We start from the raw sequence: 27,503 nt of genomic DNA on the forward strand, positions 1-27,503 counted from the left end.
CACATTCTAGAATGCTATTTAATTGGAGTTTATTACCTATTTTTAACATGTCTCTGTGTGTGACATGGTGCATGCGCACATACAGGCAGGAGAGCTCATGGTTGGCTGATGCACATGAACACCTGAGGCTCACTTCTGGAGTCTTCCTCCCTATCTCTCTGACTCATTAATTGGGGCAAAATGTCTTAAGCGGAAGCAGAGCTCACTGATTGGGCTGGTCTACCGAGCTGGCTTGCTCTGGGATCCTGGCTCTGACTACTCACTGCTGGAATTAAATAAAGGCCCCATGACTGGCTGGCATTTATGGTGGAGGTCTGAGCTATAATCCCTGTAAAACACTGTATACATATATATACATATATCTGTATACATATGTATATAGATATATGTATACATATACGTATATATGTCTATGTATATATGTAATATATATATATATATATATATATATATATATATATATATATATATATAGTGGTGCTTGATCCGTATGTCTCTCAGGTGAGGGTTCTATCACCGATAAACAACCTGTAAGGCTTGTTCTCTTAAGGTATCAGATATATGGGGGTTGGGGAGAGGAGAAGCCAGTAAAAACCCCTTTTGTTGATTTCTGTTCAGTCTAGCTGTGATAAACCTTACTTCAATGAGTTTTATGTTACAATTCCTTACCCCATGTTACTGAGTAAGTTCATGCCATTTTAGTATTTCCTTGTTTTTTACATTATAGCCTCTTCTCCATGGCCAGAATGCCTTTTAAGATAAATTCTATTTAACGGTTATATTTCCTTGGGTTCTGGCAATTTCTGAGCTATTTCTTGTTTCTGATGTTGTTGGCCACTAGAAGAAAAAAATAGTTAGCATAGCATTTCTCAGTTAAGAATTAACTTTTTTCCTTGTCATTATGCCCTTATCATCAGTTATGGGAAAGAAGACTATGTCAATAAACTTTACTTTGGAGCTATAAAGCTGAATTCTAAATCACAGTTGAGGCCACAGTTTTCTTAGATGCTGGAACCATGGGATGTCAGTGATGAAAACTTCAAGAATGGAGTGGAGGTGGTGGGGATGGCGTATGATAAAGTCGAACTTTAATACAAGAGGTGGACCTGCAGGTTGGGGGTTTTGACCAATAATAAAAAGAGAAGATATAAGAAATTGTCTATGTTATTTTAAAGGTGAAAAGACTCTTGGATGTGATTAGTTGCTATATTAACTTGATTGTCCTTTATCTCTTTCGCCACAAGAGAGCATTCCTTTCCTGAAATCAAACTGAGACTATATGACTAAAACAACAATGCTCTTGGAATATGGAAACTGATCTGGTCTGCTCATTCCCCCTCCACCTTTTATCTAGTAAAGCTTTATGAACTTCAATAAGCGACCCTCAGTGATATTCCAATCCTAGGGACCCCTACTCCACTACAGGTTATGTATCTCTTTCTTCCATTAAGCTCCCTATGATAATAATATAGGGACTGAAAAGGGCACATCAAAATTAACATATACAGAAAGTCAGTTTGTACAGGAAGACTGAGAGCCATAGGAAATAAGCAGGGGTAGCTATTCTCCTACTTTGATAAAAAGTTCCAACAAAATCTATTCCTAAGAGATAAAGAAGGTCACTTTACACCCTGGAAAGCAGCAATCCATCATGATTCTATTGCAATTATAAATATATATACACCAAACACAGGCATACCCAGTGCCATAAAACATACAAATAAATATAAAGTCATGGACTGAATCCAACATATTATTGAGTGACTTCAATATTCCACTCTCAACAGCACACAGGCCATCTAGACGGAAAATAAACAGAGACAAATTGAAGTTAAGTAACTCATAAATCAAATAGACTTATGAGACATTTATGGAATATTCCATTCAAACACTGAATAGTATGCATTCTCAGCATATGAGGGAACTTTCTTCAAAATATATCACATTAGAACACAAAAAAATTCAGAATAAGAAGTGTAGTAATATCTTGTATTTACCCTGACCAGAGTAGAATAAAGAGAGATAACAACGGTAAGATTGACCACAGGTAGTTCATGAAGTCACAGAGTTTAAACAACACACTATTGAACTACAAATGTGTCACAGAAGAACTTAAGGATTTCCAATTTTATCATTACACTCTCCTGGGAAACCTGCTGGATGTTCCAGCTAGGGAACCAGGTAAGCACTCTTCACTCTCCATCCCAGCCTCTGCCCGGCTTCTCTTTCTGTCTTTTCTACTCTACAGATACTTCTGGCAGACCCAGTTGTCCTTCCTCCCATGGACCCTTTCTGCCCCCCCTGCCCTTCTGCCAAATTACAATTCCTTCATGTCAGCTCCCAATACATACATAGAAACACAAGCTACCTGGGACCACCAGTGGCCATACCTGACTGGGACTCAGAACTACTCCCTACCATACAAAGCACAACCACTACATACACCCAACAGAAACCAAGAAACAGAAAATCCAGCGAGTGAAGGCAAAACTAGATAGCAACACTGAGAATCACACGGAGACTGTGGCAGCATGAACAAGGCATTCACTGGTCTGAGACACATAGGGTCCCAGTGCTAGAGGGGAAGTGGACATAAGCCTCTGTCCTTGATCCAGAATCTGTCTCCTGTTGATAACTGCTTATAAATAAAAATAAAAGAGTAGTTTTACTCCAACATATCTCACAGGGTAGTCAAAGCTTCTCTTATAGTCAGGCCCCTTTGTAGCAGTAGATGGCCAACCAAAATGAACTCAACGGCATTTTTGAAGATTCTTTGTCTCATACTGTCTTGTCAGGGCTTTTCGTTTGTTCATTTGTTTATCTTACAAGTCTTATGGTTTCCAGTTTTTTGTTTTTATGGGATATCTCTGTGTCAAATGGGTGTGTTGCCTAGTCTATGTGTGTTTCTCATACTTTATCTTTAGCTCCTTTTCTATGTTTATTTTGTTCGATTCTGTTTTTTTCTTATTTGTCTTATTATTATCACTTTTTAGATGCTTATTTTTATTTCAATGAGAGAAAAAGAAAGGGTATGAATTTAGGTAGGGATAAAGTGAGGAGGATCTGATAGGAGTTGGGAGAGGGCAATGTGTAATCAGAATATATTATATAAAATATAAAATTTCAGTAAAATTATAAAAAATAAGGAAATTCAAGTTCATAAAATGTAGTAAGAATTACATGATATATCAAAATCTATGGAAAACTAAATAAACATTAAATGTATTAAAATGTATGTAATGATACATATATATCTCCTCCAATTAACATTCAATTCCAGGTAGACTCAGAAGAAGCAGTACCAATGTTCATTAACCTATATAACAAAATGCAAAGAGAAAAGGAGACTCTGAAAATACTTTTTTCTTTCGTTTTGTTTTGCGTTTTTTTGTTTGTTTGGTTGGTTTGGGTTTTTATGTTTTTTGTTTTGTTTTGTTTTTTGTTTGTTTGTTTGTTTTGAGATGTGGTTTCTCTGTGTTGCCTTGGCTGCCCTGGACTGGCTTTGTAGAGCAGGCTAGCCTCAAACTCACAAAGATTCACCTGCCTCTCCCTCCTAAGTGCTGGGTTTACAGGCATGCACCACCATGCCTGGCTTCAAAATACTTCATTATATATTGTTATTTATTTTATTATTTAATATATTATTCCTTCATTTCTTATCCAGCCAGCACCACTCATAAGAAAACTGAAGGCACAAAGACGATTGTAAGTTTATCTCCTTGATGAAGATAAATGAAAATTTTCAGTAAAATTTTTGTAAAACAAGGTCAAGTACACATAAAAATGATCCTTCACCATGATCAAGGGGCATAGGGGGAGAAGGAGGGTAGGATTGGGAGGAGACAAGGAAGGGGGCCACAGCTGAGGATACAAAGTGAATAAATTGTAATAAATAATAATAATAATAAAGTTCCCACAACAGCTTATTATGCTCTGACCACTCAGTGACTTTTCCAGTCCAAAATCTCCAAAAATCCTTCATCTTTCATTTATAAAATGTTCCAAGGTATGAAAGCTCGTCACAGCAAAACTCCATGGTCTGGGTACCTATTTCTGTCCTATCTTTGTTTCTATTTCTGTGGTAAAGAGCATGACGAAAAATTAGTTAGAAAGAAGAGATTTATTTAGATAAAACATCCAGGTCACAGATCACAGTCCATCATTAAGGAATGCTGAGGTAGAAACTCAAGAAGTCTGGGAACCAGGAGGCAAGAATTGAAGCGAGACCACAGAGGAACACTTCTTCCTGTCATTCTCCAAATGGCTTGCTCTTACAATCTATGACCAGCTTTCCAGGGTGGCACCGACCACCATGGGCTGGGCCCTCTCACATCAAAGATTAATCGAGAAACTGAATCACAGATCTGCACAGAGGTCATCTTCTCAGTTGAAGTTTCCTCTTCCCAGATGACCTTGGCATGTGTTTATTTCAACAACAACACAAAACCTTACTTGCATGCTGACTTTAATAGAGTCTATTTTACAGTTTTCCATTTCTAAAATGTTGTGTGTGCACATGTATGTGTGTATATAGGGGTATCTGTTCACTAAAGTTAAATGTTCCTACTGATTACATGAAATGGATAAAGAAAATTAAAAGTTAGCAACCACTGGCATTATTTTTAAATTGTTTCTTAAGACATTTCTTCTTATGAGTATTCAACCACATATGTTAGCAACAGAGTATATTACACTGTTTTCTGCTTTGCGCTCAAGAAAAGTCCCCATCCACGTATTGAATAACCAATTAAAATATATTAAGATTTAAATATCTAAAAACACTATCAATTATAGAGAATAGAGTGATATATACACACACATTTCTGGTATTGATTTTATTCCTTCACAATTACTATATAAATGTTTGTGCTTTTGCAACAGAATGGCTTCATTTTTAATCTTTATTTCTTAATGCTAAAGTTTGTTGAATAATGATGTCTACACAGAATTAACTAAAAAGCATAATTAATATTATATCAGCCAAAGACTAAAAGAAAATAATAGATTCATAAAAGATGTCTTATCTTCAAATTTGCATTACAATAACCCAGGGAACACAAGGAGCTGAAATAAGGTCTTTAACACATCAGATAAAATACCATCTCAGAAAGATCAATATGAGCAAACCACTCATTAGCAGTAGCAAAGTCCTTGGGTAAACAGCTTTAAATAAAACTGTGAAGGGCCTCAAAGAGCAAAGCAAGGAAAGCTCAGGCACTTCCTGAATAGGTCAATTTGATTCAAACTTCCCATTGTCAAAATGAGTAAATGACTCTAAATTCTCCTTTTAACAATATTTAAAAAACTTATTGTCAGTTAAAACATCCTCCATTTTCTGAATCCTCTTTATTTCAAAGAGTTAATAGATATTTGATTGTATTTTCATCTCTTTCTTAAGGCTTCTCTATGTAGACTTGCTTTGTAGATAAGGTTGGCCTCGAACTCACCAAGATCCTCCTGCCTTTGCCTCCCTGAGTGCTGGGGTTAAAGGTGTGTACCACCACATCCAGCTAAATAAACATGTTCTTAATATACAGCTTGAATGTGATAGAACTCACCTTTTCTAAGTTTACAATTAAGTGGAATTGAAAGTGCATCCAGAACTATGGAATATTGTCCACTCCAGAAAACAAATTCCACATGTAGAGCAGTTTGTTTGAGTATAGGGCTCTCAGACTGGTACTGGCGTGGAAGCTTTGTCCCTACTGGCAAGCGTTTCCTAGTTTGGAAGGTGCCATACCTGCTATCTGAAGGAAAAAATAATCATCAGTCTTACCCAGCTATGAATTCTGTGAGCTACAATCATGTCTGAACTGGAAAGAATGCCCGCTTGTAGAATAGTAACATGGATGCCATGAGAATAATCAAATACTTTCTGATTTAGTTAAGGCTGATCTCCTAGAGGAAGCCTATGCCGGGCAACATTGTCAGCCCAGGAACCAGCAGCGAGGCACGTCAAAGGCCTTAAGGAAGAACTTACCACTATTCTACTAAATTGAGGTAGTATTAGAATGACTCCCAGTGACTTATCTTTACACCCATAAATTAAGCCCTCTCATCTAAGACTTTGTGGAAGATGATAATTAGCACAGAAACCTACAACTAGTAAATGGTTAGAGAATAAGAGCCTGGAGAATACTCTGCCTCAAATGGGACATCTACATTACATTCCTTTCTCCCAAGGCTAAGGGATCTTGGCATGAAAGGAGGCAGAAAAGCTGTAAGAGCCTGAGGAGCAGGATGACTACAGGAAAACAGCGTCCTGCAGACACAGTAGGGAAGCTGCGCACCCAAACTTAGAAACCACGACAGCATGCGTGACTCTATTCAAGCTCACACCAGACCAAGTCTCAGCATTGATAGAGAGTAAGTTTTCTTGTTGAGTGCTGACCCTGGCAGGTGATCACCCTCCTGAGAAGATCACCCATGTAAGAATATATGGGTAGTGCAATTTGAAGTTGGTGAATTAAAACAAAATGTACACAGATTTGGATGGATAGGGGAGAGGGTGGATCTTGGATGGTCAGGAGTGCAAATGTGATCCAAAATACAGTGTAAGGACGTCTCAAAGAGCTCATTAAAAACAAACAAACAAAAAACAGATCTATCTATTTTCTCTCTCTCAACCCTTAACTAGTAATATATTTTGTAACTACACAGATTTCCATAATCTATGCCTCATGTAATACCCTATGATATTTTACTATTAGTTTCTTTCATTTAGTTTAACATGTTCAATGTTTATTCTTGTAACTTGAAATAAGATATTAACATATTTTATTGTCAAGTAATATTTTTATCTTATGTATGTATCATGCTCTATCAATTTATCAGCTATTAACTTTGGTACAAGATTTATGCATTTAAAAAAACTATTGATTAAAACATTTGTATACACATGTTGGTCTGACAAACACTGACTAGCTCAACTTGAAACCCAGGCCATGGAAGAGAGCCAACAGCTGTCGCCATTAATGATACCCTGCTGTGCTTGCAGACATGAGCCAAACTAACAGTCCTCTCAGAAGCTCCACGTAGCAGCAGAACAAAAGAGATGCTAGGACCTATAGCCAAATGTTAGATAGACAACTGGAAATCTCGTGGAAGAGTTAGGGGAAGATAGAGGGACCCGAAAGGGGACAAGAACTCCACAAGAAGACCAATAGGGTCAACTAACCTAGTCCTCCATGGCAGCTCACAAAGACTGAGCTACCAACCAACTACATGCGTGGACTGGACATAGGCCCCCTACATTAATGGAGCTGATTGACAGCTCAGTGTTCATGTGGGTCCCTTAGCAACTTGAATGGAGGCAGTCACTGACATGGATACACTTGCCTGCTAATGAAGCACTTTCCCCTAGCTGGGCAGCTGTGTGTGGCCTCAGTGGAAAAGGATGTGTTTAGTAGCTGTTTTGACATGAAGTGGCAGTGTGGAATGGCTTGTGAGGAGGGGGCTCCCTTCTCTGCGAAGAAGAGGAGGGAGAAATGGGGGAAGACAAGGGGAGGGTATGACTGGGAAAAGAGGAGGGAGGGGGTTTCAATCTGTTTGTGAAGTGAATAAATAAAGTAATTAAAGGAAGACAAAACAACAAACAAATAAAACCCAAATATTGGCCTGAGCATGGTTTCTTAATTCTCTTGGTTATGTGCTTATGGAGTACAAATAGGACAATACTGTGCATGAGTAACTGCCAATACATTTCCAAAAGTAAGTGGGGATTTTGTGAACCCAGTGGGAACATAAGAATGTTCTAAGTTCTCCACATCAACAAAACATCAGTCTAGTATAGAAAGCTAAGTCATCTAAGGAGGCTTGAAATATATTTCTGAGGTTCCTATTTCCAGTGACTATAGAAAAAAATTTGGGATGGTGTATATTATTTGTGGCTGTCTACTAACTGAACACTTAGCTGTTAAATAATCTTACAAGATTGTTTTTGCAATTTCGCTTGTTATCATCATAATTTCTCTTGTTTTTTTAAAGAGAAATTGTTTTGCTGCTTAATTGGATGGAATTTGATTGACCTATGTGCTTGTCGTTTGTACTTTCTGTAATATGCCTAAGATGCCCAGGATAAATGAGCCTCAGCCAGAGTCATGAAGACTTGTCTCTATTTTCTTCTATCATGTGAAAGTCTTAACTTCTATATTCAAGTGAATTATGTGTTTTGAGTTCATTTATTCATGTGGTAGAATATATGAATCTGGTTTTATTGTTTACTGATGCATCTATAGTTGTCTAACACTATTTATTAAATAATCTTTCCACACTGAACTTCCCTCCTACCTACTTGAAAAGTCAATGGACATTAATTGTAAGATTTTAGTCCTTGACTTTCAGTTCTATTCTATTGATCTGTATTATAATTTCTATTCAGAACTCGACCATCTGATTGTAGCTTTATATTTACTTTTGATATCAGGATCCCTGAGTTCACTCATTTTGTTCATTTTAAACTTGATAGTTCATCTGGACTTTCACATGCACTATGAGATAGGGTGGTCTTGTCCTACAGTAGATGTCTATGATAAGTATGTACATGGATTTAGAAAATACAGTGATTTAAGCAGTATTAAGTTCTTATCTGTGAACATTAAATGCCACTTCATCTCTTTAAGGTCCTCATTGACAAATGTATACTCTTTTATTTTGTAGTCTTTAGAGTAAAATTGATTGAATGATTAAATGTAAGTCTGTATTGAGATATTTCAGTACATTATCATGTTATTGCCATCTGCACATGAAGAAAGTTTCACTTTTTAATTTTTTTTTTTCAATGCAGTTTATTCAGGAACCTTGAACAATCCTCAGACCCTGGGGAAAGCCAGCCCACAGCTTAAATAGCCTCTGGGTAGCCAATCCAGGCGTGCCACGTGGGCAATGCAGATAGGTCCACATACATGGAAGCAAGCCAGATCCTCAGCCTTAGCCAAATGTGGAATTGTTCGTGACAGAGAGTACTCACGATCGGGAAGGTGGAAGGCGGAAACCAGCTCCATCTTTAAGGCATAGCATTCAGTAGCTCTCTACAGTTCCCCATTTTTGTTTTAGACACATCAGGCAAGAGTAGAGGTCTGATCTCTGATATTAGAAATAAATTGGGACTTTGTACCGATGTTCATTTAGGTGTCATCCACCCAAAGAGCATCAGACCCGTCTGATACCTTTTTCTCAGAGGCGGGACCTGGGGCATCAACCCGTATGCAACCAGACATGCTCTTCTCTGGGTCCAAAGTGGCTGACCCTGAGTGCAGTGCTTAGCCTCGCATCCTGAGCATAACATTTTAGCTTTTTATGGTATCCAACCATGCTTGGGGAGAATGTCCTGCTTCAATGGCTGTAAAGGCCTGAATGATCATGGCTCCATCACACTGTTGTGAGACTCTAATCTTGCATATATACCACAGGCAAACCAAATTTTTCCTGTGCTTCAAATCTGTCTAAACAATTGTCGAGCTATATTTTAGGTAATTGGACTGGAGAATTCGATACTACGATGGAGCAGCTGAGAGTGGCCATTGTCACAGTAAATTCTACCAGAGTGGACGCAGGACTAGCCACAGGATTATCATCATGGATTGCTGCAGCCATGAATCATCTGAAGGAATGGGCGGGCATGGGAGCGTTAGCAGGCCTTCTGGTGTTGGTCTCCTTGGTTTGCCTGTGGTAGATATGCAAGATTAGAGTCTCACTTTTTAATTTTTAATCAGGCTTCCTTTTCCGTTTTTATTCCAAAGAAATGCCATGAAGACCCCAGAAATTATATTTTCATCGTGAAGAACACACTGATAAAACCCAAGCATCCTTAACCATTAGTAAAACCTGTACAGTGAACTTTAAAGTTGTTGATAGGCCAAATGCATAAGCGTGAGCTTATTATGACCTCTCATGATGCTTAATTTTAAATATCAGAGAAGGAAGGACAAATTAAAATATTTTATAACAATAGAGCAATAGAAAAGTGGAAAGGAGAAAGTTGGTAGAAAATATAATTAGGACTATGCACAGGTTATATTGCTAGATTTATATTTATAATTGGATTTATATTTGCTCAGAATGCAAACTTTAAACTAAGATGGTTGCCATATTGATTTTTTCACAATTGTTAAGATGACAAATCTTATAGACAAACCCAACCAAAGCATTATGAAATTCATTATGAAACCAGTTTTTCATCTTTTTAATGCTAGCAAGGATAGATATTGTTCATGAATACAAATACAATGTTTTTCACCATATAATAACAAATAAAATTTAGCAATACACAAAGTTGTGAAATGATAGTGTAAAATGGGATTTACCCATTTGATTGGCAGTACAATTAAAATATTTTCCCATAATAACAGAATGGGGGAGGAGCCAAGATGGCGGCACCAGGAGAGCACTGTGTCTGAGAAGCAGGACAGCACTCTCCGTGCAGTGACCAGGAGACTGAACTCTGGGCCCTGAAACTACAGCAATCATGTTTCCCAGGTGAGGGGAGGCTCCCATGGCATGGGAATCGGTCGGGTCCACTCTCGGTTGCCCAGCCAGAACCCGGAAGAAATCCCGGGTAACACAGGCTTTGGGTCTCCAGGCTGGAGCCGCAAGCCTGCATGTCCTGATCACTTTCCCAGGCTGATCAGTGGGCACAAGGGTACCTGAGACTTGGAGTCCCAGTCGCAAGAAAACCTCACGGGGAAGCAAAGTTGCCAGTCTGATCATGGGTCACCCAGTCTTTCCCCGGAAGGTTTCTCGGACCTCGGGTACCCTCCGCCATTGCAACTGAGCTCCCGCTGCGCTGAGAGCTGCATGCCCAGCTCACCCATACAGATGAGCTGTGCGCCCCAGTGCAACAGGGACTGGGAACCCATGCCCGGAGAGGGCCCCACAGGGAAGGAAGAAACCGTGCTGCTGGGGTCACCTAGGCTGTGCCTGGGGAAAGTCTAACAGACTGCAGATCACAAACAGGCGAGTACGCCCAGCCATCACAGATCAGGGCCCAAGCAGGGAGCACAGAGTTATTGGGAACCCAGCCCCCGCAGACTAGCAGGCAGATGCACACTCCGCCAGCCCAGAGGCCTGCTTTGTACCAACTACTCCTTACAGACAGAACTGTTTGCCCCAAGACACCAGAGTCTTAGAGTCACTGTCTGGAGAAACCGTCACAAGGAACAAGGAACAAAGCAAAGGGGACAGACTTAGGCAACCCAGTATATCCCCGGAAAAGGTCCCACAGACTGGCCCAACCCAGGGAACTGCTGTACCCCGGATAACCTGCTGTTACCAGGAGAGCAGTACTCACCCACCACAGATTACCTCTTGGGTTCTGGGGCACATAGCCCCAACCTCAGACCTACAAAAGACCGGGAACCCTGAGATCAACCCCCAGATACTGTTCCAAGGGGCAACCAGTTATCCCTAACAAAACCAACCAAACAACGGGACACACAGGTTAGAGTAGCTGATCACTAAATTTACAGCAAGAAACCCAGAAGGAGGGCAGCTGTCTCCAGGACTTCTCCCGGTGAGAGGAGAGCCCTCTTGACTAATCAGGACCACAGTTACCGCCCAGGTCTCTATGCCTGAGGTGAGATGTAGCAACTCCTGAAAAACACCAGACATCCAGTGACTATACCCAAAAAGCTGAGAAGGCTTCCTTCAGGAAAAAAAAAAACAAAACAACATCTTCCTGCCAAAGGGATTCTCTCCACTACAAGACTCCAGGAACAACCAGAAACTAAGTTCAAAAAACTAAGATAGCCCAATGGGTAGAGGACAGCGTAAAAGTTCAACCAACAAAAGCCAGAGCAATATGGCATCTCCAGAACGCAGTTATACAGGGGCAAATAGCCCTAGACACCCCAGCATAATTGAAATTCAAGGAGATGACCTAACATCTATGCTCATGAGGAAGATAACAGAGGAAACAAATAAAATACGAAAAGAAATAGAGGAAGCTGCAGCCAAACAGTCTGTGGCCTTTAGAGAGGAAATGCTTAAATCACTGAATGAAATAAAAGAAATAGTGGATTGTTCAAACAAACAGCTGAAGGAATTGACAGAAAAACATGAAAATACAGTCAGACAGGGGAAGGAAACCAACAAAATAGCTCAAGACCTGAATTGGAAAAATTAAAAAAAAACACAAATGGAAGAAATTGTGGAGAGAAAGAACTTAGGGAAGAAAGCAGGAACTACAGAGGTTAGCATAACCAATAGGCTACAAGAAATGGAAGAAAGAATCTCAGGTGTGGAAGATACAATGGAAGAAATAGATGTATCTGTCAAAGAAAATGTTAAATCTAAAAAATTCCTGACACACACCGTCCAAGAAATTCAAGACAACATAAAAAGACAAAACCTAAGAATAATAGAAATAGAGGAAAAAGAAGATTCCCTGCACCAAGGCCCAGAAAATATCTTCAACAAAATCATTGAAGAAAATTTTCCCAAATTAAAGGAGAGGCCAATAAGAATACAAGAGGCCTATAGAACACCCAATAAATTAGACCAGAAAAGAAAATCCTCCCGCCACATAATAATCAAAACAGTAAGTATACAGAACAAAGAAAAAATACTAAAAGCTGCAAGAGAAAAAGGCCAAGTAACATATAATGGCAAACCCATTAGAATCACACCTGACTTTTCAACAGAGACTATGAAAGCCAAAAGGGCCTGGACGGATATCATGCAGACCCTAAGAGAACACAGATGTCAGCCCAGACTAGTATACCCAGCAAAACTCTCAGTCCTCATAGACGGAGAAAAAAAGATATTCAATGACAAAAACAAATTTCAACAATACCTACAAACAAATCCAGCATTACAGAAGACACTAGAGGGGAAAATACAACCCAAGAAAACTAGCTACATCCAAGAAAACACAGGAAATAAATAACCCCACTACAGTAAAACAAAAAGCAACCAAGCACACAACCTTATGACCACAGCCAACATCAAAGTCAAAGGATTTAACAGCCACTGGTCATTACTCTCTCTCAATATCAATGGACTTAATTCTCCAATAAAAAGACACAGACTAACAGAATGGATGCGTAAACAAAACCCAGCAATCTGTTGTATACAAGAAACACACCTAAGTCACAAAGATAGACATTACCTGAGGGTAAAGGGATGGAAGACAGCTTTCCAAGCAAATGGATGCAAGAAGCAAGTAGGAGTAGCCATTCTAATATCTGATAAAATAGACTTTCAACTAAAATTAATCAAAAGAGATGGGGAAGGACACTTCATACTCATCAAGGGAAAATTCCACCAGGAAGACATCACAATCCTGAACATCTATGCCCCAAATACAAGGGCACCCACATTTGTGAAAGAAACATTGATAAAACTTAAACCACATATAGATCCCCACACACTAACAGTGGGAGACTTCAACACCCCACTCTCAACAAAGGACAGGTCAACTAAACAGAAATTGAACAGAGAAACAATATCTCTAACAGAGGTCATGAATCAAATGGACCTAACAGACATTTACAAAACCTTACAGCCAAACACAAAAGAATTTACCTTCTTCTCAGCACCTCATGGAAACCTTCTCCAAAATAGACCACATAGTTGGTCACAAAGCAAGCCTCAACAGATACAAGAAGATTGAAATAATCCCTTGTATCCTGTCTGATCACCATGGAATAAAGCTGGACCTCAATAACAACAGAAATAGCAAAAAGCCTATACATACATGGAAACTGAACAACTTGCTACTAAAAGACAGCTGGGTCAGGGAAGAAATAAAGAAAGAAATTAAAATCTTCCTAGAACTCAATAAAAATGAAGACACAACATACCCAAACTTGTGGGACACAATGAAAGCAGTGCTAAGAGGAAAGTTCATAGCACTAAGTGCCTTCAAGAAGAAATTTGAGACAGCTCATTCAAGCAACTTAATGGCTCACTTAAAAACCATAGAAAAAGAAGAAGCAGACACACCAGAAAGGAGTAGACGGCTGGAAATAATCAAACTCAGGGATGAAATCAATCAATTAGAAACAAATAAAACAATTCAAAGAATCAATGAAAACAAGAGCTGGTTCTTTGAGAAAATCAACAAGACAGGCAAACCCTTAGCCAAGCTAACTAAAAGGCAGAGAGACACCATCCAAATAAACAAAATGAGAAATGAAAAGGGGGACATAACTACAGACACTGAGGACATTCAAACAATAATTAGGACTTACTTCAAAAGTCTATACACAACAAAATCTGAAAATTTAAATGAAATGGACAATTTTCTTGATAGATTCCACTTACCAAAGCTAAATCAGGACCAGGTAAATCAATTAAATAGTCCTATATCCCGTAAGGAAATAGAAGCAGTCATCGAAAGTCTCCCATCCACAAAAAGCCCAGGACCTGATGGTTTCAGCGCAGAATTCTACCAGACATTCAAAAAAGAGCTAACTCCAATTCTCTTCAAACTATTCCACAAAATCGAAACAGAAGTAACATTACCAAACTCATTCTATGAAGCCACAGTCACCTTGGTACCTAAACCTCACAAAGAGCCAACAAAAAAAGAGAACTTCAGGCCAATCTCCCTTATGAGCATTGATGCAAAAATACTCAACTAAATACTCGCAAACCGAATACAAGAACACATCAAAGATATCATCCACCATGACCAAGTAGGCTTCATCCCAGGTATGCAGGGGTGGTTCAATATATGGAAATCCATCAATGTGATCCACCATATTAACAAACTGAAAGAAAAAAAAAACACATGATAATCTTCCTAGATGCTGAAAAAGCATTTGACAAAATCCAACATCCATTCATGTTTAAAATATTGGAGAGATCAGAGATACAAGGCACATATCTAAACATAGTAAAGGCGATATACAGCAAACCTATAGCCAACATCAAACTGAATGGAGAGAAACTTAAAGCAATCCCACTGAAATCAGGGACAAGATAAGGCTGCCCACTCTCTCCATATCTCTTCAACATAGTTCTGGAAGTCCTTGCTAGAGCAATAAGAGAGTTGAAACAGATCAAGGGGATACAAATTGGAAAGGAAGAAGTCAAATTATCACTATTTGAAGATGATATGATAGTATACGTGAGTGACCCCAAAAACTGTACCAGGGAACTCCTACAGCTGATAAACACCTACAGCAAAGTGGCTGGATACAAAATTAACTCAAAAAAATCAGTAGCCCTACTGTATACAAACGACAAAAGGGCTGAGAAAGAAATTATGGAAACAAAACCCTTCACAATAGCCACAAATGACATAAGGTACCTCGGAGTAACCCTAACCAAGGAAGTCAAAGATTTGTATGAAAAAAATTTCCCGTCTCTGAAGAAAAAATTAGAAGAAGATATCAGAAGATGGAAAGATCTCACATGCTCATTGCTTGGCAGGATTAACATAGTAAAAATGGCCATCTTACCAAAAGCAATCTACAGATTTAATGCAATTCCCATCAAATTACCAACACAATTCTTTACAGACCTAGAAAGAAAAATTCTCACCTTCATATGGAATAACAAGAAACCCAGAATTGCTAAAACAATCCTCTACAATAAAAGATCTTCTGGAGGTATTTCCATCCCTGATCTTAAGTTGTACTATAGAGCAACAGTTTTAAAAACTGCATGGTACTGGCATAGAAACAGAATGGTGGATCAATGGAACTGAACAGAGGACCCAGAAATAAACCCACACACTTATGGACACCTGATCTTTGACAAAGATGCCAAAACCATTCAATAGAAAAAAGATAGCATCTTCAACAAATTGTGCTGGTCCAACTGGATGTCTACATGTAGAAAAATAAAAATAGATCCATACTTATCACCCTGCACAAAACTGAAGTCCAAGTGGATCAAAGACCTCAACATAAAACCTGACACATTAAATCGGCTAGAAAAAAAAAAGTGGGGAAATACCCTAGAACTCAGGAGAAAACTTCCTGAACAGAACACCAACAGCACAGGCTCTAAGAGCAACAATCAATAAATGGGACCTCATGAAACTGAAAAGCTTCTGCAAAGCAAAGGACACCGTCATCAAAACAAAGTGACTCCCTACAGATTGGGAATCTTCACCAACCCTTTATCTGATAGAGGACTCATATCCAGTATATATAAAGAACTAAAGAAGCTGGAAAGCAGCAAACCAAGTAATCCACTTAAAAAATGGGGAACAGAGCTAAACAGAGAATTCTCTGTAGAGGAATATCGAATGGCAGAGAAGCACTTAAAGAAATGCTCAACCTCACTAGCCATTAGGGAAATGCAAATCAAAACAACCCTGAGATTTCACCTTACACCCATGAGAATGGCCAAGATCAAAAACTCAAGTGACAACACATGCTGGAGAGGTTGTGGAGAAAGGGGAACCCTTCTCCACTGTTGTTGGGAATGTAAACTTGTACAGCCACTCTGGAAATTAATCTGGAGCTTTCTCAGACACCTGGGAATAGCACTTTCGCAAGATCCAGCCATACCACTCCTGGGCATATATCCAAAAGAGGCTCAAGTACACAAAAAGGACATTTGCTCAACCATGTTTGTAGTAGCTTTATTTGTAATAGCCAGAAGCTGGAAACAGCCTAGATGCCCCTCAACTGGAGAATGGATGCAGAAATTGTGGTACATCTATACAATGGAGTATTACTCAGCAATGAAAAATAAGGAAATCATGAAATTTGCAGGTAAATGGTGGGACCTGGAAAGGATCATCCTGAGTGAGTTGTCCCAAAAGCAAAAAGACACACACGGTATATACTCACTCATATAGACATACAACATAGGACAAACCCACTAAAATCTGTGCATCTAAAGAAACTAAGCAAGAGAGAGGACCCTAACTAAAACGGTCAATCCCCATCCGGAAAGGCAAAGAGGATGGACATCAGAAGAAGAAGAAAACAGGAAACAACCTAGGAACCTTCTACAGAGGGCTTCTGAAAGCCAGAAGAAGAAAACAGGAAACAACCTAGGAACCTACCACAGAGGGCCTCTGAAACCCTCTGCCCTACAGACTATCAAAGCAGATGCTGAGCCTGATGGTCAACTGTAGGGCAGAGTGAATGGAATTTTATGTAAGAAGTGGAAAATAGTAAGAGCTGGAGAGGACAGGGTCTCCACAAGGAGAGCAACAGAACAAGGAAATTTGAACACAGGGAACTTCCCAGAGACTCATACTCCAACCAAGGACTATTCATGGAGATAACCTAGAACCCATGCACAGATGTAGCCCAAGGCAGTTCAGTGTCCAAATGGGTTACATAGTAATGGGAAGAGGGACTGCCTCTGACATAATCTGATTGGCCTGCTCTTTGATCACCTCCCCCTGAGGAGGGAGCAGCCTTACCAGGGCACGGTAGAGGACAATGCAGCTACTTTTGATGTGAACTGATAGGCTAAGATCAGAAAGGAGAGGAGAACCTCCCCTATCAGTGGACTTGGGGAGGGGCATGCATGCAGAAAGGGGAGGGAGGGTGGGATAAGGAGGGGAGGAGGGAGGGATTTATGGGGGGATACACAATGAATAAAGTGTAATTAATAAAAAAAATAATAAATAAGTAAATAAAACTGAGGTTATCGAGAAAAAAAATAACAGAATAGGGATCAAATTACACAATCTACTTAATGAGTGCAAAGAAATTCCATATTAGTCTACTTTAACATGAAAATTTTAAGCAAAGGAAGAATAAAAGATAATTACATTAAGTTTCCAGATGACACAAAAATTCTACAGCTAAAAGCATATTAATGATGCAGAGTAAAGTTCAAATGCTTTTTTCCCCTCAGAGCAAATGTTTTCCCTCCTGTGTGATAGTTAATGGTTTTTCAGTAGTAACTCAAAGAAAGAAAAAGCAATCAGAATACCCAGAAGCTGCAAAAACTCTGTGGTGATGTGGAAAATTCTAAATCTGTGCTCCAAGTTGCCACATCTTAGAAAGTAAGTTTAATTTATTTTGGTGGCATGTACTCTTGTGTGTCCCAGTCTGGCCATGAATGTCACATAGCTAAATATTAACCTAAACTTATACTCATCCTGTCTCCAAGTTTCTCAAATTTCTGGATGACAGGTGTGCTGTTTCATATCTGTTTGTAAGGTGCTGGGGGATCAAAGCCAGGTCTATGTTCCTTAAGGCAATCACTCTACCAACTATGTTACATCCATAGCATTTATATGGTAATTTACCACTAAGTTAGTAAAAATAGTCATTTATAAGTATAGATTTTAAATAAGCATTTGGAAAAATTTAACAAGGTTCCATTTATAAGTCATGGAGAATCATTTCTACTTGGCACAAATTCATTATAATTTATGTATTATTTTATATTTTAAATTGAAAAGTAAGAAGAAAAATTCAAAAAGTAAGAGTAAATTAAAATTAGTAAGTGATAAATAGCCAAAATTCTTAGTTCACATTACTAGAACAGCTTTGTGTAACCAGAACTCTCACTCATTTTCACGAGAGCGAGTGTGAAGCCACAGTTTGGCTGCTCATGGGAAGCAGTATGTGTAAACACCCTCACATGAAATGGTAATTTTTTAGAAATATATAAACTATAAATAACATTGGATCTGAAATTGCCCTCATTTCAAACACAACACGTAGGACTTTAAATAATTGAACAGATTCCTTGACCTCACCTTTTTAACCTGTATAACTGGGGTGCCTCATTGTTTCCTACCTACAGAAAAGACTTCAATAAACAGAAATCATTTATATGTTAAATTCCATTGTTTTGTGAGGTATTTCCTTATTAATATTATGCGGGGCCTTCTCCAGCATGGAGAGGAGTTATGAGGGTCTTTGCTGACAGCGTAGCCCACAGAGCAGATAAGAAGTCTTCCAGAGGAGGAAGTAAGCCAGGCCTGATGCTCAGTGGAATCTTTGCAGCTGACTCTTCTGTGGATCTGACTCTCTAGCAGCAAGGCTGGCTCTGTTCTGTGGCTCTGTTTTTCTAGCAATCAGGTGCTTCTCTATTTATACAAGTTACATGGAACGAAGACAAACTAATGAACATATCTACTAATGCACATATATACACTAAAAAATTTATATTCACAATAAAACACACGGGTCTCTAAAGAATGTAGCTTAAATAAGAGGTCATACAGGGTACACTCCTGAAACAAAGATAGACTAATGATTACCCAAGTGGTACAGAGTATGTGCTAGATTTTTCATTACATTTCCAGGGTTACAAGTTCAGTTACAACAAGAAAACACAAACAGAACAGATATTGTTGTTGTTATTATTATTATGATTATTAGCCCTATAACTCTAATCTAAAAAATATCCCTCTGAGGCTGGAGAGATGATGGCTCAGCAGTTAAGAATGTCTCCTCCAAAGCAAACAAATTTAATATATGACAGTCTGCATTTAGGATGGCCATGTTTGTAGCATGAAAGCACTCCAGACAAACAAAATATCTGAACAGGTCATTTTTTTTTTATGAATAACAAATACTAATACCTAATTTATTTTGCCATATGGATCATCATCTATACTATAGAGTAGGAAAAGTTTATTTCAGTTGATTTATATATTTTTTAATTTTTATTAATTACAGTTTATTCACTTTGTATACCCCCATAAGCCCCTCCCTTCTCCCCTCCCAATCCCACCCTCCCTCCCCCTTCTTCACATATGCCCCTCCCCAAGTCCACTGTTAGGGGAGGTCCTCCTCTCCTTCCTTCTGATCTTAGTCTATCAGATCACATCAGGAATGGCTGCATCGTCATCTTCTGTGGCCTGATAAGGCTGCTCTCCCCTCAGGGGGAGGTGATCAAAGAACAGGCCAATCAGTTCATGTCAGAGGCAGTCCCTGTTCCCATTACTATGTAACCCACTTGGATACTACACTGCCATAACTGAAATTTATTCCCCCAGGAATGTACCCTGTATGACCTCTTATCTTCAGCTACATTCTTTTTTAAATTAAATTTTTATTTTTATATTAATTACAGATTATTCACTTTGTATCCCAGCTGTAGCCCCCTCCCTCATTTTCTCCCATTACCCTCCTTCCTTCCACATCTCCTCCCATACCCCTCTTCAAGTGCATTGATAGGGGAGGTCTTCTTCCCTAACCGTCTGACCCTAGTCTATCAGGTCTCATCAAGACTGCTTATTTGTCTTCCTCTGTGGCCTGTCAAGGCTGCTCCCCTCTTGGGGGGGAGGGTGGTCAAAGACCCAGCCACTGAGTTCATGTCAGATACAGTCCCTGTTCCCCTTACTAGGGAACCAACTTGGATACTGAGCTGCCATGGGCTACATCTGAGCAGGGGTTCTAGGTTATCTTCATGAATGGTCCTTGGTTAGAGTTTCAGTCTCAGAAAAACCCCAATGCCCAGATATTTTCATTCCGTTGCTATCATTATCGAGCTCCTGTCCTCTCCAGATCTTACTGTCTAGCCCTTCTTTCATAAGATTCCCTGCACTCTGCCCAAAGTTTGTTTATGAGTCTCAGCATCTGTTTTGATACACTGCTGCATAGAGTCTTTCAGAGGCCCTCTGTGATAGGCTCCTGTGCTCTTCCCTGTTTCTCCATATTCTGATGTCCATCCCATTTGGAGTGAGGAGTGATCATCTTCCCCAGGGTCCTACTTCTTGCTTAGCTTCTTTAGATGTACAGACACTAGGCAAAGTCAAAGCATCAAGGAGTTTGTGACACAGAAAGTTTCACTGACTATTGCAGGAATTAGTAGGAAAAAGAAGAGCCAGGCTGTAGGATCACTTTCCCCCAGGAATTAGAAGGGCCTACAGTGTCAAAATGTAGTCACACCAGAGCTCAAAGCACTTTATATGAACTGTGAACTGAGCCAGTGATGGCGATGGCTTGAGTCCTCCCCACTCCAACTGCAGTCAAAGGGAGAATGGAAATAGATGTCTGTTCTTCATCCATTCACTTGTGATTGCTCCTCAGTGTTCCCTGTGCTGATAAATCAGTGTGTGCTTGATGTCATTTGTCTTTCCTAAGTCACTCTGCCTCACTAGAAGACCCTTTCTGGTCAGCATCAGTCAGTCTCCCATGATGCAATGTGGCCAGGGATAGCAGAAGGAAAGCCAGGCTTTATTGCTCAACTACATCTAATACTTGAGTTATTTGGAAAGGTAACTCAGGGATTCGTAATGAGTTTAAAACCAGCTTGCACTATACAGTGAGTTCGAGATTGGTCTAGAAGTGTAAGGTACAGGAGGGAAGAACAGGTGTTCAGGGTCATCATTAGCTACCTACCATGTGCCAGGCCAGCCTGGACATATAAGACATTGTGTAAGTGAAAAAGAAGAAAAAGAAAACAACAACAACAACAACAACAACAACAAAACCCTTTAAAGGATTGATTTGGCTTCAACCATCTCTGTTGTCACTCAAAGGGTCTTTGCTTCTTTCTGCAGTCCTGAATTTTGACTGTGTCTTAAATGTTGTGGGGTACACACCAGAGAAGACTGCCCAGACAAGGATTTAAGCCAACAGAAAGTCTTGGTGACTATACTTGGTTTTGGGGATCCCCAGTGTGGCATTGTGCCTTTTTCCGGGTGAGCTTTTAAGCAGAAGAACAAACAAACAAAAAACATCTGGGTTGACATACTTCAGTTAACAAAACAGTTAGCCAGAAGCAGAAACTACAAAAGCTAAAAAGAAAGGTTAGAAGCCAAAGCTAAAATAGTATTAAATGGGTGGAGACTTCATCATCCAATAAGGTGGCAGCTTGTTGCTGAGAGGTGGAGCTGCAGAGGAAGGTGTGAGGGAAATGGGACATAAGGGTCAGAAGGCCAGACAAGGCGCTAGGAGCTTTGGAGCCTGGAGTAACTGCTTCACTCTGCTGGAGTTGAAAAGCCTGATAGCAGTGTCCAGATAAGGTAAGTATTGCACTCCTCTCCGGACACTACATCTCACCTAGGCTTGGCAGTCTCTATTGGGGACATTAGACTTCAGATGTCACGTGGAATTCTCATATCTGTCTCTTCTACTGAGCAGAGGCTGGTTTTGAACAAAAATGCGGCTTTGACTTCATCTGAAATACTATTTGGTCCTTGTGAGTGTTAACCCACGCTTTCTGATTTTTTGACATACATTTTTGGGTCTTGGCTAGTTAGCATTGGAAATGGCCATAGTAGCTCAGGCTGGAAAGAACTAGTGATCGTCCTGACCCCTGGGTCCTCAGTGGCAGAATTTACAGCCAGGTGTGGGGGTGCACACCTTTAATCCCAGCACCCAGGAGGCAGAAACAGGCAGATCTCTGTGAGTTTGTGGCGAGCCTGTCCTGCAGGGGCTTTATAGCATAGAGAAACTTGCTTAAAAAACAAAGTCCAAATAGGATTAAAGGGCAAAAGGTCGGGAACTTCATCAAATCAGCTTGCAACTTGTGGCTGAGAGCTGGAGTTACAAAGGAAAGGCTTGAGAGCAGTGCAGGTGGATAGAAGGATCAGAATGGTCAGACAAGGCACTCTAAGCCTTGGAGCTAGGAGTTGCTGCCTGTTCTTGTTGGGGTAGGACCTGATAGCAGTGTCCAGATCAGGTAAGTCACTGGCTACATCAGGACACCCCATTTTACCCAGGCTAGCCAGTGTCTCATTTCATCTTAACATTTTGGATATTTTGTCATTATTGTTGCATTTTGTTTGCTTCTTTGGATGGTGTGGGACTATTTTGAAATAGCAAATCTCATTTAGCCCAGGCTAGCTTAAAACTCTATATGTTCCTGTCATAAACCACTGTTCCTTTTGCCTCCACCTCCTGAGTACTGAGAGCTGAAGTTGAAATGCCTTGTGTTATAGAGAGCTGACGTGCAACATTCAAGACTTCAGGCCCACTGGACAAGCACTCTCGATTTTTACCCAAATCTACAATATACCTTAATTTAAAAAAAAATGGAGTGATTATTGGTTTATTGAGTGAGAAATGAAAATTCTATAGAATTTTATATTCTATAGAATCTCAGAAAAGTATTAAGTTGGCAATTGTCGGTATTCAACCCCATAAAAAGCAGGCTAGAGATCAACATGGATCCAGTGCCTAAACCTCTTCTCCCAATTAGTTCCATTGACTGAACTCAAAGCATAGTTTCAGTGTTGCATCTTTAACTTTGCTCTTGAGACTGATGTTTGAAGATGGTTGCCGGCAAAAGTGTGAGATTCAGGTTTGAGCCTCCTTTTATCACCTTCTCAGTGGAGTAGGATTTAGCAGAGCAGTGGATGTGATTGGGCAGAAAAACAGGGAAAATCGGTTGGAGTAGGTGCTGATGAATCCTCAGGAGGCCCTTGAAGGAACTGTGACTATGACAAAGACACATACTGTGTAATGGGAAATTAAAAGTGTTTTACCTGAAAACTTTTCTTCCTCTGGAGGTTTCCATGGTATCCGCCTACCTGAAGGTCAGGATGAGCCTCCAGGCCCCACCCATGCTCCTGCAGCTGGCAGGAAGAAGTCTGCTGAAAGATGAAGCTTTGACCATCTCTGCTCTGAAGAGCCTGCCCATGGAGCTCTTCCCACCACTGTTCAGGCATGCATTCACCGGCAAACAAGCTACAACCCTGAAGGTGATGGTGGCAGCCCAGCCCTTCCCATGCCTTCCTGTGGGAGCCCTGATGAAGACTTTCCACCTGGAGACCTTGAAGGCTATGTTGGGTGGTCTGGATTTGCTGATGGAAGAAAAGGTTCAACCTATGATAGCATAGAGGGAAGTGACTACAGAGTTCAGAATGTGGTCCAAGGTGATCAGGGGCTTCTCATGCTACCATCACGGAAAAGGGAAACAAAGAAAAAGGTTAGTAGTATGTATTGCACTCCTGAGAACAGATGTAGTCAGTATGCAATGACTACATCTGTCCTTGCCTCTTCCCTCAAGGAATGGATTTAAGTAAGGGAACAAGAAATGTGAGGTCAAACCAGATAATAAATTGGGTCTCCTGACATCTGAATCTCCTTTCCGTTTGACCCTCAGCAGGTGAAAGCTACAAGAGCTCTATTGATGAGATGCCCATCATAACTTCTGTAATGTGTGGGCTGGAATAGAGGGCGGTGTCTGCTCTCCAGATGTCATTAGCAAGAACCAACCAGTGCTGTATGATCCTACACGAGAGGAAAAACAGGCCATGACTGTTTTGATGAACCTTTCTCTTAAGTCCAGCCATCCATGTCCATGCATAAAAGTATATTTACCAGTTGGCCAAGCAGAGAAAAAGTGTACTCCAGATGATCTGTCTGAAGCTGGAGTCTGGAGCCATCCCTGCCTTTAACCTCCTAGACCTGTTGGAGGTTATTGAGCCAGGCTTTATTCAAGAATTGGAAGTGTGTACAAGCTGGGATCTGAGAATCCTTGTCTTGGTAGCCCCTGGCCTGGGACAGATGGAAAATCTTCAGAAACTTCTCAGTAAAATAGACATGCCGTTGGAACAGAGAGATTAAAGAGAGGTGTTTTACAGAGTTCACTCTCCATTTCTCCAAACTCCATAAGCTCCAGCATCTCTATTTGAATGATGTCTGCTTCCTGAATGAATGCCTGGACCAAGTGCTCAAGTAAGGAGAGAGAGAAAGCATTCTCCACAGGCGAGAGCAAAGCTTTCTGTGTTATATGAAACCTCAGTGCACATCTTTGGTTTCCAACCACGGTTGAGTTCACACGGATGTGACGTTAGAATGATTGATTTAGTAGTCTTTCTGCTGCTCTAGCATCCTGAGTCGTCACCTCAGTAAACTCTGACTGTTATGCGTGTGTCCATATTTTAGACAAGGTCTCTGCTTGGGACTCAGATGAAAGAAAAACAGATCTACAGAGGGTATCGAGTCTGACATTACATGTTGCTCCATGTGAGCTCCAACCTCAGAACTCTATGTACAGCTTCTATCTGCCTCTGATTCCACATGGATCAATGACTGTTTGAGCACATGTTGGGGCTGTAGTAGATGGGAAGTGAGTGATAGTGATTATACCCACAGGGAAGGCCCATTCACAGGACAGAGACTGTGTATGGCGGTTGGGCTCAGAGAGCTCAAGGTTGGCACACTCAGGGATGGTTGTAAGTCACATGAGTGTGGCCTTACTGGGTTTTCCTCCTCACATCATCTGTCCACTAATGTGGTTTTGTGCTCATACGTTCAGAGGGAACTGTAGATCTACAGGCAGAAACAGTTACAGTGATAGAATATGTCATCTGCCTAGAGTGACAAAACTTATGTTAGTATTCTTATATCAGGGGACATCCTTGGCTTTACCTTCATGATGCTCTCAGAATGACCTCTGAAAGGTCTCTGCTACCTTGAAATTATAGCCTTCTCTCTACCACTATTAAACTTCACTGACATGTTTTCCTTTATCTCTCTCTAGGTACTTAGAGGGTCCCTTAAAAACCCTTGCAATCACTCATTGCATGCTATCACAGTCAGACATGGGTTATCTGTCTCAGTGTCCAAGTGTCCATCAGCTTACACACCTGGACCTGAGTGGTGTCCCCTTTTTAAATTTAAGTCATTTACTTGTATGAAGATTGCTAGAAAGACTGATAGCTACACTGCAAACATTAAGATTGGAGAACTGTTTGATCATGGACTTCCAAATCAGTGTCCTCCTGCCTGCCCTAAGTCAGTGCTCCCAACTCATGGAGGTCAATTTTCGGGAGAACTTCCTGTCTCTGAGCAGCCTGGGGAAGCTGCTGCAGCATACTGCCAACCTGAGTCAGCTGACCAGGAAGATTTACCCTGCTCCAACTGAGGTCTATGACAACACTGGTGATATCCTACCAGAAAGATTTGCACAACGTTGTTCTGAGCTTATGAACGCACTCAAGCTTATGAGACAGCCAAAAGAGGTCTACTTTGTGAGTAACAGATGTCTAGGTTGTCATAGATTTTGTGTGTACAACTTGAAGGCCACACTGTTTTCCTGTTGGCAGTAAATAAAGAAAGGTCACTCATTAGAGACAAAGAACATGTGTATTCAACCATTTTCAGGTGGAATTGGGAAATAGGATCGTTCCATTGGTTCCTATTTGAGAAAGTGTTGACATAGAGAACGAGGGGCTTATTTTCTTCCTAAGACCAACAGTATAGAGCTACCCTTGCACAGCAAAAAAGATTTGAAAATGGTAACCAGCACACTCAGGATATGAGAGATGTAGACACAGGGAAGGGAATAAAATGAAATAACACTAAAAAAAGCAAAAGGGACTGGGACAGGAGGACCTCCTGTCTCTGTTTCTGGTTGCCTACCTTACTTAAAGATCTTTAATATATGACCATGTCTGTTTCTTTGATGGAGGATTGATTAATGCCATGAACCGGTAGTATGATGTATAGTATTATGACTTACATGGCCTATAGTGCTATCACTGTCCAGCCGTGATGTTTTATTTTCTTGTTTGGGGAAATGCTGAAGCTGGATATTATTTTCCCCACATCCTTAGCATTATAATTTCCTATAGGTTCCAATAAAACAGTTTTGTATAAAAGCAAGTTGCATCCTTTAAGTTTACTGAGTGGCTTCACTGGCGATCTCATACTTGTGTATAGTGCTCTGTGTGGGCCCTCCCCTTAATCTTGTGTTTGCTTCTCCCCATCCTCCCCACCCCCTGAGTTTTCATTGTCAATAATGATACAACATGTGCAGTGCATCAAGAGTTTATACACTTCAGCTTCACAAGAACCTGTTCAAAATATTACACAGATTCTTTGGGAAAGATGACTCCAAGTTTAAGATTGCTTGCTGTTCTTCCTGGGGACAAGCGTTTGGTGTCTCGTACACATAATCACCTGTACCTCCAGCTGCAAATGACTTGACATTTTCTGTGGTCTCTGGGAAGACTTGCACTTATCTGTACAGACACTCAATAATACACATAACTAAAAAGAAATAAAAAGAAAGTAAGTTTGTAGTGGCATACAGCTTTAATCCCAATCCTTAGGAGACAGAGGCAGGTGGATCTCTGAGTTTGGAGCCCAGACTGGCTTACAGAGCAAGTTCCAGAACAGCCAGGGCTATACAGAGAAAACCTATCTTGAAAAAACAGTAATAACAACAAACAAAATTCATAGGTATAAAATTAATCTCCTCCAGAGGTTGGTAAAGCCACTGGACTTAACCAACAACAGTATGAAAAAGCCAAAGTCAGGTGGGCTGATGATACTGGTGTGTGGTCTCCATAGCATGGAGGATTCTCAGTGCTTTTGTATCTCAATGATAATCCCCCTGTGTTAAGAAGGAAGATAGTCCTGTCCTCCGTGAAGAAGGACGACTTCATGTGTCTTCGTGATAAAAGGTTCAGTTCTCTACTCTTTTATTCTAAAAATTTATTAAATTTTTTAAAATTTTTATTAATTACAGTTTATTCACTTTGTATCCCAGCTGTAACCTTTTCCCATATACCTCCCAATCCCACTGTCCTACCCTCCTCTTCTCCTATGCTCCTCCCCCAGTCCACTGATAGGGGAGGTCCTCCTTCCATTCTATCTGATCCTACCAGGTCTCCTCAGGACTGGCTTTTTTATCTTCCTCTGAGGATTGGTAAGATTGCTCCCTCC

The 27,503-nt window shown here is 40.2% G+C and overlaps 1 pseudogene; it reads left to right on the plus strand.

Moving 5' to 3' along the window:
• Positions 1–23,368: 23,368 nt before the first annotated feature.
• LOC110541368 (PRAME family member 12-like) lies at positions 23,369–25,882 on the plus strand (annotated as a pseudogene).
• The last annotated feature ends 1,621 nt before the right edge of the window (positions 25,883–27,503 follow it).

Source organism: Meriones unguiculatus, chromosome 2 (genome assembly GCF_030254825.1).
Source record: "Meriones unguiculatus strain TT.TT164.6M chromosome 2, Bangor_MerUng_6.1, whole genome shotgun sequence".
Lineage (NCBI taxonomy): Eukaryota > Metazoa > Chordata > Mammalia > Rodentia > Muridae > Meriones > Meriones unguiculatus.